This window comes from Schistocerca americana, chromosome 4 (assembly GCF_021461395.2).
Source record: "Schistocerca americana isolate TAMUIC-IGC-003095 chromosome 4, iqSchAmer2.1, whole genome shotgun sequence".
Lineage (NCBI taxonomy): Eukaryota > Metazoa > Arthropoda > Insecta > Orthoptera > Acrididae > Schistocerca > Schistocerca americana.
The window spans coordinates 356,086,989-356,101,056 of NC_060122.1; positions in this window are offsets into that span (position 1 = coordinate 356,086,989).

Consider the following 14,068-nt stretch of genomic DNA (forward strand, 5'->3'; position numbering starts at 1 on the left):
CCCATTTAAAAGACTCGTAACTATCAAGTTATTTGAGATATGTGCGTGAACAACGCACTATTGGAAGGAGCAAACTCTCGAGTTCTACATGGTTCCCCCTAGGTAGCAACAGTATGCGCCCACTTCAGTTCGTGGTGTCGGGACAAAAGAAAGCATCTTGTGTTCTACGTTTCGCGCAGAGAGGGTAAGTAATAACTCTTCAGAGTGGCTTTCGTGTTAGGTATGGCTTGGATCATCCTACGGCACAGATCATTAGACGACGGCATAGCAATTCCTAGAAACAGGTTGTTTGTGTAGACGCAAATCGCCGGGCCGCCCTCCGGTGTGACACGGATGTCGAACGCATCCGCCATAGTTTCACAAGGAGTCCGCAGAAATCCGTTCGCCGTGCAGCTCGGTAGCGCAACATGGCCCCGATGTCCGTCTGGCGTGTGTTGTTTCGAAGTTTGCACATACAATATAAAATTCAGATATTGCAAGCTCTTCGTGAAGATGACAAACAAGAACGTGTGGAGTTCTGTAAATTCGTTCTTGGCAAGATGGAGGATGAGAGTTTTCTTGCACTGTTAGTGTTTAGTGAGTAAGCAATATTGCATTTAAATGGAAAGGTGAACCGTCATAATGCGTGAATATGGGGTACGGAACAACTACTTAAAGTTGAACAACATGAGAGGGACTTTCCAAAATTTAATGCGTTTTGTGCAGTTCACGGAAATTGTCATATGCCATGCATCTCAAGGGAGGCATATTGAACACCTATGAAAAGATGTGAAAAAAATTTTTTTGCTTAGTTTCTCGTCATCAAAAAACAAAGTTCATTGTATATGTTTATCAGTATACAGACATGTCAAATCGTATGATTCTTTTTTATTAACCCTATATTTAACTATTGTTTTTGCCCGCGGCTTCCCCTGGGTGCGCGTATGTCACATTTATTTCACGCATATTTCATCCGTACCTCTAGCGAACTGCGACCTGCAGTTTCATCTGAATTCTGAGGAAACTCGTAACCTGCCTGTAACCGACAGTCATTTCGACAAAAAACGACTCTCACTGGCAGTTGGCAGATTCTCCTCTGTTTTACATGATGCGACTCTAGAGAGGATATTAACTGCATCTGTGGTATTGAGCCGACAAGCATCTTTTTGGCCCCACGCTGGAAAAATCGCTGGCTCGCTGCATTATTCATTCTCACGATGTTGACACAATGAACGCAAATACGAGACATATTGCGCTTCGTATTTTTAAAGTATTCCAAGCCAATTCCTTACATGTGAGGTTTATATATGTCACCCCTTCTCACTGTAATCCCCACCCCTAACGGTAGTAGATGTATCTTACTGCCACAGTATTTTTATACAAACTATGAGTGACTTATATACCAGGTTTGGTCGAAACTGCTCCCTGTGCTCCTGAGTAATGCTTTTATGCCACCGCTTCTTCCCCCCCCCCCCCCCCCCCCAACCCACCTGCGAAGTGCGAAGCTCAGCGGTCAGCGTACAGCGTAACTGACTGTTTTGTGGAGAACCCGTGTTCGATTTCCGGTATCGCCATGGATTTTTCCTTTCTGGGATGACTAAAACAGGATGCACTCAGCTTCGTGAAGCCCACTGAGGAGCTACGCGAGTGACAAGTAGCGGTTCCGAGGTCAAGAAAACCGACAACGGTGTGCTGACCCCACCCCTCTCACCATCGCAACAATGACACCATTGTCATATGACACGGCGGTCGGTCCCGATTGGCCCATAGGACCAGAATGCTAATATTTGCTTTGATTCTCGCCCCAAACCCACAGCCATAGAGGCGCTAAGGGTTTCTTACTGCCACAGTAAATTTTTCCAAGTACGCCAATTTCCGCAGAAATTACTTTAGTCGTTAGAGATGCTGCTATGGCACTATCTTCGCACCATCTACCACAGCAACTCCAGGGGTGAAACGTCATCGTGACTGCCACAGAGAAATCTAACGACCCCGAAAACAGTGGATGCGATTCTGATATTGGACGTTATCGAATGTTTTTACAAGTCACGTCTTTTCATCCATACCCCCACCTCGATGAGTGGCTGGAGTGTATTACACTTGCAATATTTTTAAACAAATAAAGAATCATGGTTATACAAAATTTGATTGAAACTGCACCAGAAGGTCCTGGGTTAAACGCGTACGTCATGCGTTTTTCACTCCATCCGTATGGGTTGCAGATGGCTTTTTCTCTCCACAGAAAACGTCACGAGGATGTGCGCAGTAACTCACCAAATTTTCATCGTCATCGGATGAATATTATAGAAATTCATAGAAGACTACCAACAAATATTAATTTTTTATATATTAGACATTAGTTCAGGTGTAAATTGTGGTCCTTTCTGAAAGAGAGTTGCTGCCAAGGACCTGAGAGCAACGGTGGGTATACCATCTCCTACCCCCACCCCCACCCACCACCCCGAAAAGATCTTTGCAAACTGAAGCCGAACTCGCATCCGGCCCCACCAAACTGATAGATGCATATCTGCCAACCTTCAATTCAAAATCAGTATTCAGTTTTGAAAATCAATGATCAAAACCATGGCTACTTTTCAGTATAACGCAGAGGCAGTGGATGTGAGCCTTACGCAGTGAGGTCACAGAGCTATACAATGGCTGTAAAAACATAAATGAAAACACCAGACCTACCCAAAACGTTGATTTCATACCACTTATGTCTAGCATTGCCTAAGCGATCAATACTAGGTTGGGACGTTTTTTTGATTTTAAACAAAAAAGTATGATTCCCGTCAAACGGTGTCCGCGGTATTTATCCGTGACACACAATTGTAAATACAGGCCCGCTGACAGGCTCTCGGCCATATTCTTCTTTAAGTTTCAGGGATAGTATCTACTTTCTTCTCATAAGATTTCACGCATTATGTGACAGCACGTTCAAAGTCAACTAAAATTACAAATTTTCAGGGAAACTATGTCATTAAAGAAATCTATAATATTCTCATTATACTTAACTCTAGCTGTGTAGCTTATCTGTTATACTTACGGATGAAGCAGAAACTTCTTCTCCAGTAATGGAATATTACACTCAATCAGAATGTTAAGAAGTGCTCCTGTATTGATACCAGTGGATTCTCAGTTTAGGGAGGGATAATAAGCTGCTTTCAATTTTGTGCGTCGTATTATTATAAACGGGAACAATTACAGTCGGCTTTGTTACTATCTTTGGAATAGAAAACGGCGAATCTTTCAAATTTTCTTCCATTTCTGCCTTTTCCTTTTCCGCTACTTCTCTCATAAATATGCATTTCTTGTTCTTGCACAGTTCTATTTTTTATTTCTTATTTTAATTTTTGCTGTATAGCTATCCGGGAACATCTCCCTAAGTAAGTGATTCGCATGGCAAGTTCTGTTCGAAAATAAATGATTTAAATAAGCATCCAGCATTTATCGCCCGTCTCTTTTACTTTTAACATCGAATTCTACCTTTTTTTGCACCTACTATTTTCTCAGTGCTTTTAGTTTCCACGTATTTTGAAACATCGCTTTCACCGCCACGTGATATACAATGCTGTATCAGCAAAGGGCACAAAATGCAATCAACGGACTTTTTCTAGACTCGATAATGCACTGAAACTGTTCCGAATATTGCTTAGAAAAAAGAAGCTATATTTTTGCCATAATGATAAACAAAACACCAAATCAAAATTTACTACGAATATGAATCACCAGATACAAGTGAAATAACTGCTTACACAAAATTAAAGCCTTTGAGAGATTCAGATAACAAACGCTCGACAGTCAATACTAAATATTTATGCCGATTACAAAAACGTTGACAAGTCCAAACAGAGCACAACCCTAAGGAATACGAGTATACACTCTACGAAATGCCCGGGAAAGAGGAAATCGATATACTGGTCGCTCGGGACCACCAAATTCCAATAAACTTTGATACGTATATCGATTAAAAACGACTGATCGGCGGAGAGCTTCCGATCATGGTCAAAAAGACTAAAATGGTGTATTTTCAATCCAAATGTCTTAGGTTTGACGAAAATTAGCCAGAAATCGGGAGATACGGTGGTATAATCAAGAGGCGGGAGAAAAAGTGGAAACCTGGGAGTCTCTTGCCAAAATAGGAGAGTTGGCAGGTATGTATAAGACACATCAGCTCAGTATCAGTTTCAAGAATGCCAGAACATATAATGGATACTCGGTAGAGTCGTGACTTCTGATATTTGTTTCGTTATCCGCCGCGAAAGTAATGTGAGCTATGCTCTCCCCCTCCCTCTTTAGGGCCCTTGGTTCCTGTCACGCTAATTTAGATGAAATTTCCAACAGAATAATAAGAAAAAACTCGAAGGAATGTTAGCTTTGACTTGAGCATACCTGAGCACACCCACTTACACACACGGTTCAGTGTCCTTAGCTTCAACCATGATTACCAAAATACACAACAGGCATAGAAGCTTAAAGAAGCACACATGTTTACCTCAGACACAATTGTGAATGCCGTCAGAATTTTTCATGTTCTAGTGTATTATTGTTCTTAACTCATTTATCACCTAAATATACAAATATATTTAAGTTTATTTAAAAGTTTTTCTCTGCATAAAACTTCGTTTAATTAATATCTAAGATAATGTTTGTTTCTAATACTTATCTAGGCCGGTGAAATGTTAGTATAAAGCCTCGGAAGTACGACACCCTCTTTCAGAATCTCTGAAGGCACGCTACCTGTTTTTGCTTTGGAAAGAGGCTTACACAGGCTTAGATCATAATTATAGACCTATAGAATGAAGGAACACCAATGACGACATTCTAAACTCTTTAAAACAATAAATTTTAATTTCATAAAGCTTTACATATCAGTAATATTTATATACATAGTATAAATCAAGTTTTCTATTCCCACACAGAAACCTTTGACTATGTAAATTGATTTTCCTTCTTTTTTTTAATTCTGAAAAGTCATGTTGAACTTCTTCCCGTTCTTCACGTTTTGCCTTCCTGCACATTTCACGTTTGTAACGTCCTTTACTCTTACAAAAAAAGCCTTGAGTTATCGTCAATGAAATTACTGTGAAATTTTCGAAAGTTTCTTTTCATTTTCAAAACGAATTCCATAACCTGTTCCCTTGATTTTATTAATTATGCTGTCGAAATTGTCTGAAGCCATCCTTTCTTGAGAAATTTACATGTCCAATTAGGTTAACATACATATGTGTTGATACTGGGTGTTTTCCTTTACACGCAACGTAATCTGGAACCTTCTGTAGCACCTCAATTTCGTTTTTGTTCCCGAATTTTTCTCTCAATATTAGTCAGTTAATTAGTTGTTCATTCATCCATAGATCATTTACAAAATGATATCAGAAATGATCTTAATTGAAAAAATTTCTAAAAAGTCTAATATTACCATCTCATAATTACTTTTCACACTATTTACAGATCACTGTGCACATTACACTCTGGACACACTTACGCAAGCACACACAAACCCGGATGGCATCAGGAACTTGATAATTTCTCGGTTTTGTCGAATCATACGCGTTGTCTCCTTGGCCGTGTGAAGAAGCTGATTCAGCACCTCATCACAATGAATGAGACTTTAAGCTCAAGAAGGGAGGAAAAAACTTACAATTGTTCATCATAAATTCTGGGCACGGGACTTTAAAGTAAGACTCATTAAATTACGACAGTTTACTGCAGAATAGCTGTTTGTTATTAAATAATGTTAATTAGGCTCGTTACTAAATCAACTCTATAGGATTGGAGATGTAGAGTTGGACCAACATTAGGGTTCGTCGTGTGTTTCGGATGCAGATTCGAATTTTCAAATCCCTTTCATAATACGAATCAGCAAAACACATTGAGCACTCAACCAGTAACAGCTGAATATGAACCGGCACTTTTGCAAGCATTTATCCGTTTTTTCGTTCCATTGTTCTTATGAAATACATGAAACTTGGTTGCTAACTTCTTTCGTTGTATGCTGTGGTTTGCACAACTTGCGATCGCATAGCAAAGCATTATTTTTCACTGAAAATAATTTAAAACATACTCTCAGAAACCATCGATGCACTGATAAATGTTGCGAAACTCTGCACTCGATCCTCAAGAACCCACAGTCACGGCCGGTCGGAGTGCCCGAGCAGTCCTAGGCGCTACAGTCTGGAACCGCGCGACCGCTACGGTTGCAAGTACGAATCCTGCCTCGGGCATGGATGTGTGTGATGTCCTTAGGTTAGTTAGGTTTAAGTAGTTCTAAGTTCTAGGGGACTGATGACCATAGCTGTTAAGTCCCATAGTGCTCAGAGCCATTTGAACCATTTTTGAACCCACAGTCACGTAAACAGCCTTCTGAGCGATGGCAGGGCCGGCTGAGACTTCAGCGTGGCAATCCCCTATTTTACACACAGGAGACGCCTAAAGGAGGCGCTGACCCAGTCCGTTCCATTGTTCTTATGAAATACATGAAACTTGGTTGCTAACTTCCAACAATGGAACAATGGAACGAACCAGGCCATGTGTGTATTCTGGTAACATGGTCCTATCCACTCAGCGAGCAACCTGGTATGGTAGGCATCAAATAATGAGTACGAGCACAAAAGCTGTTTCTCTCCAATTAACAGTATAGTCAGCAACTGTATACACTGTCACAAAGCTAATGGCCTGCGTTGTCGATCGTCGCCTCTACTTAGAGTATAGTAGGTCTTAATTTGTTTAAAATTCTTTCTGTAGCTTGTTTTATAACATTTAATAATGTGCGAAGCTTTTGCTCCTATTGGAGGCGACCTGTTACGTTTCGAGCAGTACTTCGTTTTCCAAGATAATCATGCAGCAGTAAAATGAAATAACTAGCTCTATTTCTGGACACACGATAGTCTCGTTGTTCTCAGGAACCGTGGGGTTCCTGGAAGGGACACTTAAGGTGTACCTTTCTCTCCAGCTTGCATCTCTTCGTCTGGGCATTCCAGAAAAGCCACAGAATGCTAAAGTTGCCATTTTGCCTCTTTTTTACCTTCCCTTTCTTGTCATGTTAGACAATGAATGGTTGTCTGTTAATATACCCGTGAACAGTCTCCTATTTGCCCACTGAAATAGATCTCTTCACAAGTATTCACATTAAAATTACCAGAGATCTCATATTGTAATAACATACTTAGAAGTTAAACATAATTTAATTAAAGTAAGGAAATTACTAATGAGGCAAATACATATAGGTCTGGCTTATTTAGTATGCAAATCACTGATATTTACAGTAACGCACGTATGTTTAAACATTGTTACACCATCTTCAGACATACAGGTTGTTACAAAAAGGTACGACCAAACTTTCAGGAAACATTCCTCACACACAAAGAAAGAAAATATGTTATGTGGACATGTGTCCGGAAACGCTTACTTTCCATGTTAGAGCTCATTTTATTACTTCTCTTTAAATCACATTAATAATGGAATGGAAACACACAGCAACAGAACGTACCAGCGTGACTTCAAACACTTTGTTACAGGAAATGTTCAAAATGTCCTCCGTTAGCGAGGATACATGCATCCACCCTCCGTCGCATGGAATCCCTGATGCGCTGATGCAGCCCTGGAGAATGGCGTATTGTATCACAGCCGTCCACAATACGAGCACGAAGAGTCTCTACATTTGGTACCAAGCTTGCGTAGACAAGAGCTTTCAAATGCCCCCATAAATGAAAGTCAAGAGGGTTGAGGTCAGGAGAGCGTGGAGGCCATGGAATTGGTCCGCCTCTACCAATCCATCGGTCACCGAATCTGTTGTTGAGAAGCGTACGAACACTTCGACTGAAATGTGCAGGAGCTCCATTGTGCATGAACCACATGTTGTGTCGTACTTGTAAAGGCACATGTTCTAGCAGCACAGGTAGAGTATCCCGTATGAAATCATGATAACGTGCTCCATTGAGCGTAGGTCGAAGAACATGGGGCCCAATCAAGACATCACCAACAATGCCTGCCCAAACGTTCACAGAAAATCTGCGTTGATGACGTGATTGCACAATTGCGTGCGGTTTCTCGTCAGCCCACACATGTTGGTTGTGAAAATTTACAATTTGATCACGTTGGAATGAAGCCTCATCCGTAAAGAGAACATTTGCACTGAAATGAGGATTGATACATTGTTGGATGAACCATTCGCAGAAGTGTATCCGTGGAGGCCAATCAGCTGCTGATAGTGCCTGCACACGCTGTACATGGTACGGAAACAACTGGTTCTCCCGTAGCACTATCCATACAGTGACGTGGTCAACGTTACGTTGTACAGCAGCAACTTCTCTGACGCTGACATTAGGGTTATCGTCAACTGCACGAAGAATTGCCTCGTCCATTGCAGGTGTTCAAATGGTTCAAATGGCTCTGAGCACTATGGGACTCAACTTCTGTGGTCATTAGTCCCCTAGAACTTAGAACTAGTTAAACCTAACTAACCTAAGGACATCACACACATCCATGCCCGAGGCAGGATTCGAACCTGCGACCGTAGCGGTCACGCGGTTCCAGACTGCAGCTCCTAGAACCGCACGGCCACTTCGGCCGGCATTGCAGGTGTCCTCGTCGTTCTAGGTCTTCCCCAGTCGCGAGTCATAGGCTGAAATGTTCCGTGCTCCCTAAGAAGCCGATCAATTGCTTCGAACGTCTTCCCGTCGGGACACCTTCGTTCTGGAAATCTGTCTCGATCGATACAAACGTACCGCGCCACGGCTATTGGCCCGTGCTAATCCATACATCAAATGGGCATCTGCCAACTCCGCATTTGTAAACATTGCACTGACTGCAAAACCACGTTCGTGATGAACACTAACCTGTTGATGCTACGTACTGATGTGCTTGATGCTAGTACTGTAGAGCAATGAGCCGCATGTCAACACAAGCACCGAAGTCAACATTACCTTCCTTCAATTGGGCCAACTGGCGGTGAATCGAGGAAGTACAGTACATACTGACGAAACTAAAATGAGCTCTAACATGGAAATTAAGCGTTTCCGGACACATGTCCACGTAACATCTTTTCTTTATTTGTGTGTGAGGAATGTTTCCTGATAGTTTGGCCGTACCATTTTGTAACACCCTGTATATTATATTTGCCTCAAAGCAGACTTAATAAAGTGGCAACAGTCGGTATTTCATAAAGGGTTTGATCGTATACAGAAATGCGCCGTATGTCATCTTATGACAAACCAACTCAAGCCCAGACTGCTTTCGCGTTACGATTTAAAGTTTGATTTGATCGTTGGTTGTTCTGACTCTGGTTTTTAGGTGTTTTCCTTTATTAGCCTAGCTAAATCTGGTCTGGTGCTGCCTAGGAACACAATACGTCATCATTAGAACACAAAGTGTCACACAACAAAATTTCATTGACGGAAGGTATACGCTGCTTCCATGCCAAATTTGAGCAAATTTTTTGTGGTGACAACGGCGTTTGACCACAGAAATGAAGTACAGTTGTTAAATCCACGGCGGGCTTCAGAAGCCTCGAAAAACAGGAATAGCGCCAAGAAAGCTACACGATCATAGCCATAGCTAGCCGCATCCATTTGTATCTAAATAAAGTTAAACAAAGAATAGCTTTATAAGATAATTACAGTTGGCGCTTTATTTTCATCAAGGTACCGTTCTATTAGCGTAGTCACGGAATTTAGAAACCATTGGGTCCTACTGAGACCTATTGTAACACTGAGTATGTTGCTAAATTATTAACATGCTCTCTAAACAACATATGTGTTATAAGAGTTTTGGTAATGAGTCCGTCAGACCTGAGAATACGGTAGAGTTGAAGAGAGGCTATCAAATCCATGTACACTACCGACGATTGAAGCGAGAACGAAGGAAGTGTCGCATATTCTTCCTCTACAGCCACAGGCAGAAGAAACTACATCCTTTCCAATCCGATACCAGGTAATGATTGTTTGCACTATCCTATTGTCTGTGTCTGCATATCGTATCTACACCATAACCAAACATAGTGCACTGCAAGGAACAGCGCGCTCCAAAGAGGTGGTCGCGCGATAAAACAGGACGCTAGATAACACATCAATGTTGACGGGTAGTCAGCGTTGGACCTCTCGGATAATTGCAACACCAGGTATGTTCTTAGGATAACCGTACTTTATTTTAAGTTGGAATGAAACGCCCTATCGGTGTGTCATTGGGAGCACTGCGTCCGTTTCTTAATTTTATATTTGCGGTATTCCGAACCGATGATCCTTACTCCCAATTACATAAAACATTCAATATGAGCAGCACATTAGAAAGACAGGGGCAAAACATTTATCATGTAAGTATTAAAAAAATAACAACATGACAAAGAACAAGGAAATATATAGAAACCGATTAAGTATTTGCGTTAGAATGTGGCTACATCGTAGTTACATGTTCGTGGCGCCCTCCATCGGTAATCCTGGAATTCAATATGGTATTAGCCCACCCCTAGCCTTGATGACAGCTTCCACTCTCGGAGACATGTGTTCAGTCAGGTGCTGGAAGGTTCCTTGGGGAATGGCAGCCGATTCTTCACGGGATGCTGCACTGAGAAGAGGTATCGATGTCGGTCGGTAAGGCCTGGCACAAAGTCGGCGTTCCAAAACGTCCCAAAGGTGTTCTATAGGATTCAGGTCAGGAGTCCGTGCAGGCCAATCCATTCCAGCGATGTTATTGTAGTGTATCCAGTCCGTCACAGGCCGTGCGTTACGAACAGGTGCTCGATCGTGTTGAAAGATGCAATCGCCATCCCCGAATTGCTCTTCAACAGTGGGAAGCAAGAAGGTGCTTCAAACATCAATGTAAGCCTGTGCTGTGGTAGTGTCACACAAAACAAGAAGGGGTATAAGCCGCCTCCATGAAAAACACGACCACACCATAACACCACCGCCTCCGAATTTTACTGTTGGCACTACTCACAGATGACGTTTACCGGGCATTCGCCATACCCACATCCTATCATCGGATCGGCACATTGTGTACCGTGATTCGTCACTCCATACAACGTTTTTCCACTGTTCAGTCGTCCAATGTTTACGCTCCTTACACCAAGTGAGGCGTCGTTTGGCATTTACTGGCGTGATGTGTGGCTTATTAGCAGTCGCTCGAGCATGAAATACAAGTTTTTTCACCTTCCGCCTAACTGTCATAGTACTTGCAGTGGATCCTGATGAAGTCTGGAATTCCTGTATGATGGTCTGGATATATGTCTGTCTATTACACATTACGACCCTCTTCAACTGTTAGTGGTCTCTGTCGATCAACAGACGAGGTCGGCTGTACGCTTTTGTGCTGTACGTGCCCCTTCACGTTTCCACTTCACTATCACATCGGAAACAGTGGACCTAGGGATGTTTAGGAGTGAGAAAATCTCGTGTACAGACGTATGACACAAGTGACACCCAATCACCTGACCACGTTCGAAGTCCGTGAGTTCCGCGGAGCGCCTCATTTTGCTCTCTCACGATGTCTAATGACTACTGAGGTAGCTGATATGGGGTACCTGGGAGTACGTGGCACCACAATGCACCTAATACGAAATACGTATGTTTTTGGGGGTGTCCGGATACTTTTCATCACATAGTGTACGTCTACATCAGTACTCCAAAAGCCACTCGACAATGTGTAGCGGACGATAGGTCTGGTACCGCTAACTTATATCCCCTTCCCCGACGAATGGCGCGTAGGAAGAATGACTGTGGTTAAGCCTCTGTATTAGCTCTAATTTCTCGAATTATCACATTGTAGTCTTTTGCGTGATGTACGTGGGAAGAAGTAATATGTTGTCCGTCTCTTTCTGGAAAGTCCTTTCCCGAAATTTCGTTAGTGAACCTCTCCATGATGCACAGTGCCTTTCATTTAGCGTCTGTCAAATGGTTCAAATGGCTCTGAGTACTGTGGGACTTAACATCTGAGGTCATCAACCACCTAGAACTTAGAACTACTTCAACCTAACTAACCTAAGCACATCACACACATCCATGCCCGAGGCAGGATTCGAACCTGCGGCTGTAGCAGTCACGCGGTTCCGGACTGAAGCGCCTAGAACCGCACGGCCACCATGGCCGGCAGCGTCTGTCACTGGAGTTTTATGAGCATCTCTGTAACGCTCTCGTGCCGACTAAAAGGTCCCGTGACGAAACGCGTCATTCTTCGTTCGATCCTCTCTATCTCTTCTATCACTCCTACCTGATAGTGGTCCCAGACCGATGAATAATACTTAAAAATCCATCGAACAAGCGCCTTGTAATCCACTTCTTTCGTGGATGAGCTACGTTTCCTTAAGATTCTTCCTAAGACTCTCAGTCCTGTCCTGCTATTTGTTTTATGACGTCATTCCAGTAAAGGTCGCTGTGCATAGATATTCCTTAAGTCCTAGGCATTTTACAGTATAAACTGTTTCCAGCAGTTTATCATTACTAGCGTAGTTGTACAGTAGTGGATGCCTGTTCTTATGTATGGGTAAATGTTATGTTTATTGACATTCAGGGATAAGTGTCAGAGCCTCCACCCTTCGTCAATTCTGTGTAGATCGTTCTGCAAACTGATAGAGTTTCTAGCGTTTCTACTTTCTTATAGCCAACAGCATCATCTGCGAACAGCCTTAAAGATCTTCCAACGATTTCTACTAGATCAGCGTAAATAGTAACGGTACTATCACACATTCTCGGGTTATCCTTTAAACCGCATTTACGTCTGTCGATTTTGTTCCGCTATGAGCGACATGTGGAGTTCTATCTGCAAGGAAGATCTGATTCCAGTCGCAAATCTGCGATACTCGGTAAGGATTTTTCTCTAAAAAGCAGTGCGGAACGGTTTCAAGTGCCTTCCTGAAATCAAGGAACACAGTATAAACCTGAGTGCTATTGGCTATAGTGCTATGGGTCTCAGGGAGGAACAGACCGAGCTTAGTTTCACCAGATCTCTATTTCCGGAATCCATGTTGATTTTTATAGAGGAGATTTTAGTTTTCTAAAATGTCATGATTATATGATTAAAATATTTTATAGTATTGTTTGTCAAAGTACTTTTTATGTTACGGTCTTGGCAACAGTACCAGCTTTGCACTTTTATACTTCTGTTGATCATGGGCGTCACATATGGATAGCTGATAAATTTGTATATTGTCCGAGAAAATTATGGAGGTCATTACGGATTGTTGAGTTTGTAGCAAATCACGGCCCTTTTAAAATTATTCGCAGTGTTGGAAACTGACCGTTGCCTTCTAACTTTAACTTGAATGATCAACTAAAATTCTGAAACATACACTGTCGAGCCAAACATTATGACCACTTACTTAGTAGCTTGTTTGTCTGTCTTTGGAACAAAATACGTCACTGATTCTGCGTATCAGGGATCCGATAGTTTGTTGGTCTGTTTGTGGAGATATGTGGCAATGGGTGTCTACGCACAGGTCATGTAATTCGTGTAAATAACGGGCCCTGATTAGCGCACGCGGTGATGGTGCCCGATAGTGACCCAGATGTGTTCCATAGGATTTGCATCAGACGAAATTGGTCCCCGAGACATCAACGTGAGTTCAACATAGTGCTCCTCAAACCACTGTAGCATAGTTCTGGCTCCGAGACACGGACAATTATACTGCTGAAAGATGACATCACCGTCAGGGAAAGCATTAAGCGTGAAGGGATGCAGGTGGTTCCCAGCTGTCAACGTGCCTTCGATTACTACCACAGGTCCCATGCAAGCACAGGAGAATGTCCCCCATAGCATAATACTGCTCCCATCAGCCTGCGTCCGCGGCGCGCTGCGCGTTTCGAGCCGCCGTTCACCTCGATGACTGCGTTTGTGGAGACAATCGACCTGGTGTACCAAAAATGTGATTCACCCGTAGTGGCGACACGTTTCCATTGTTCGAACGTCGAATCCCGATGGTCCCGTCCACAGTCGCAATTGCAATTGACGATGTCATTGGGTCAACATGTGAACACGTAGGGGTGGTCTGCTGCGGAGCTCCATGTTCAACAATGTACGAGGAATGGTGGTATGCTCCGAAACGCTTGTGCGTGCACCACCATTGTGCTGTTTCGGCCACAGACCACCATCTACCCTA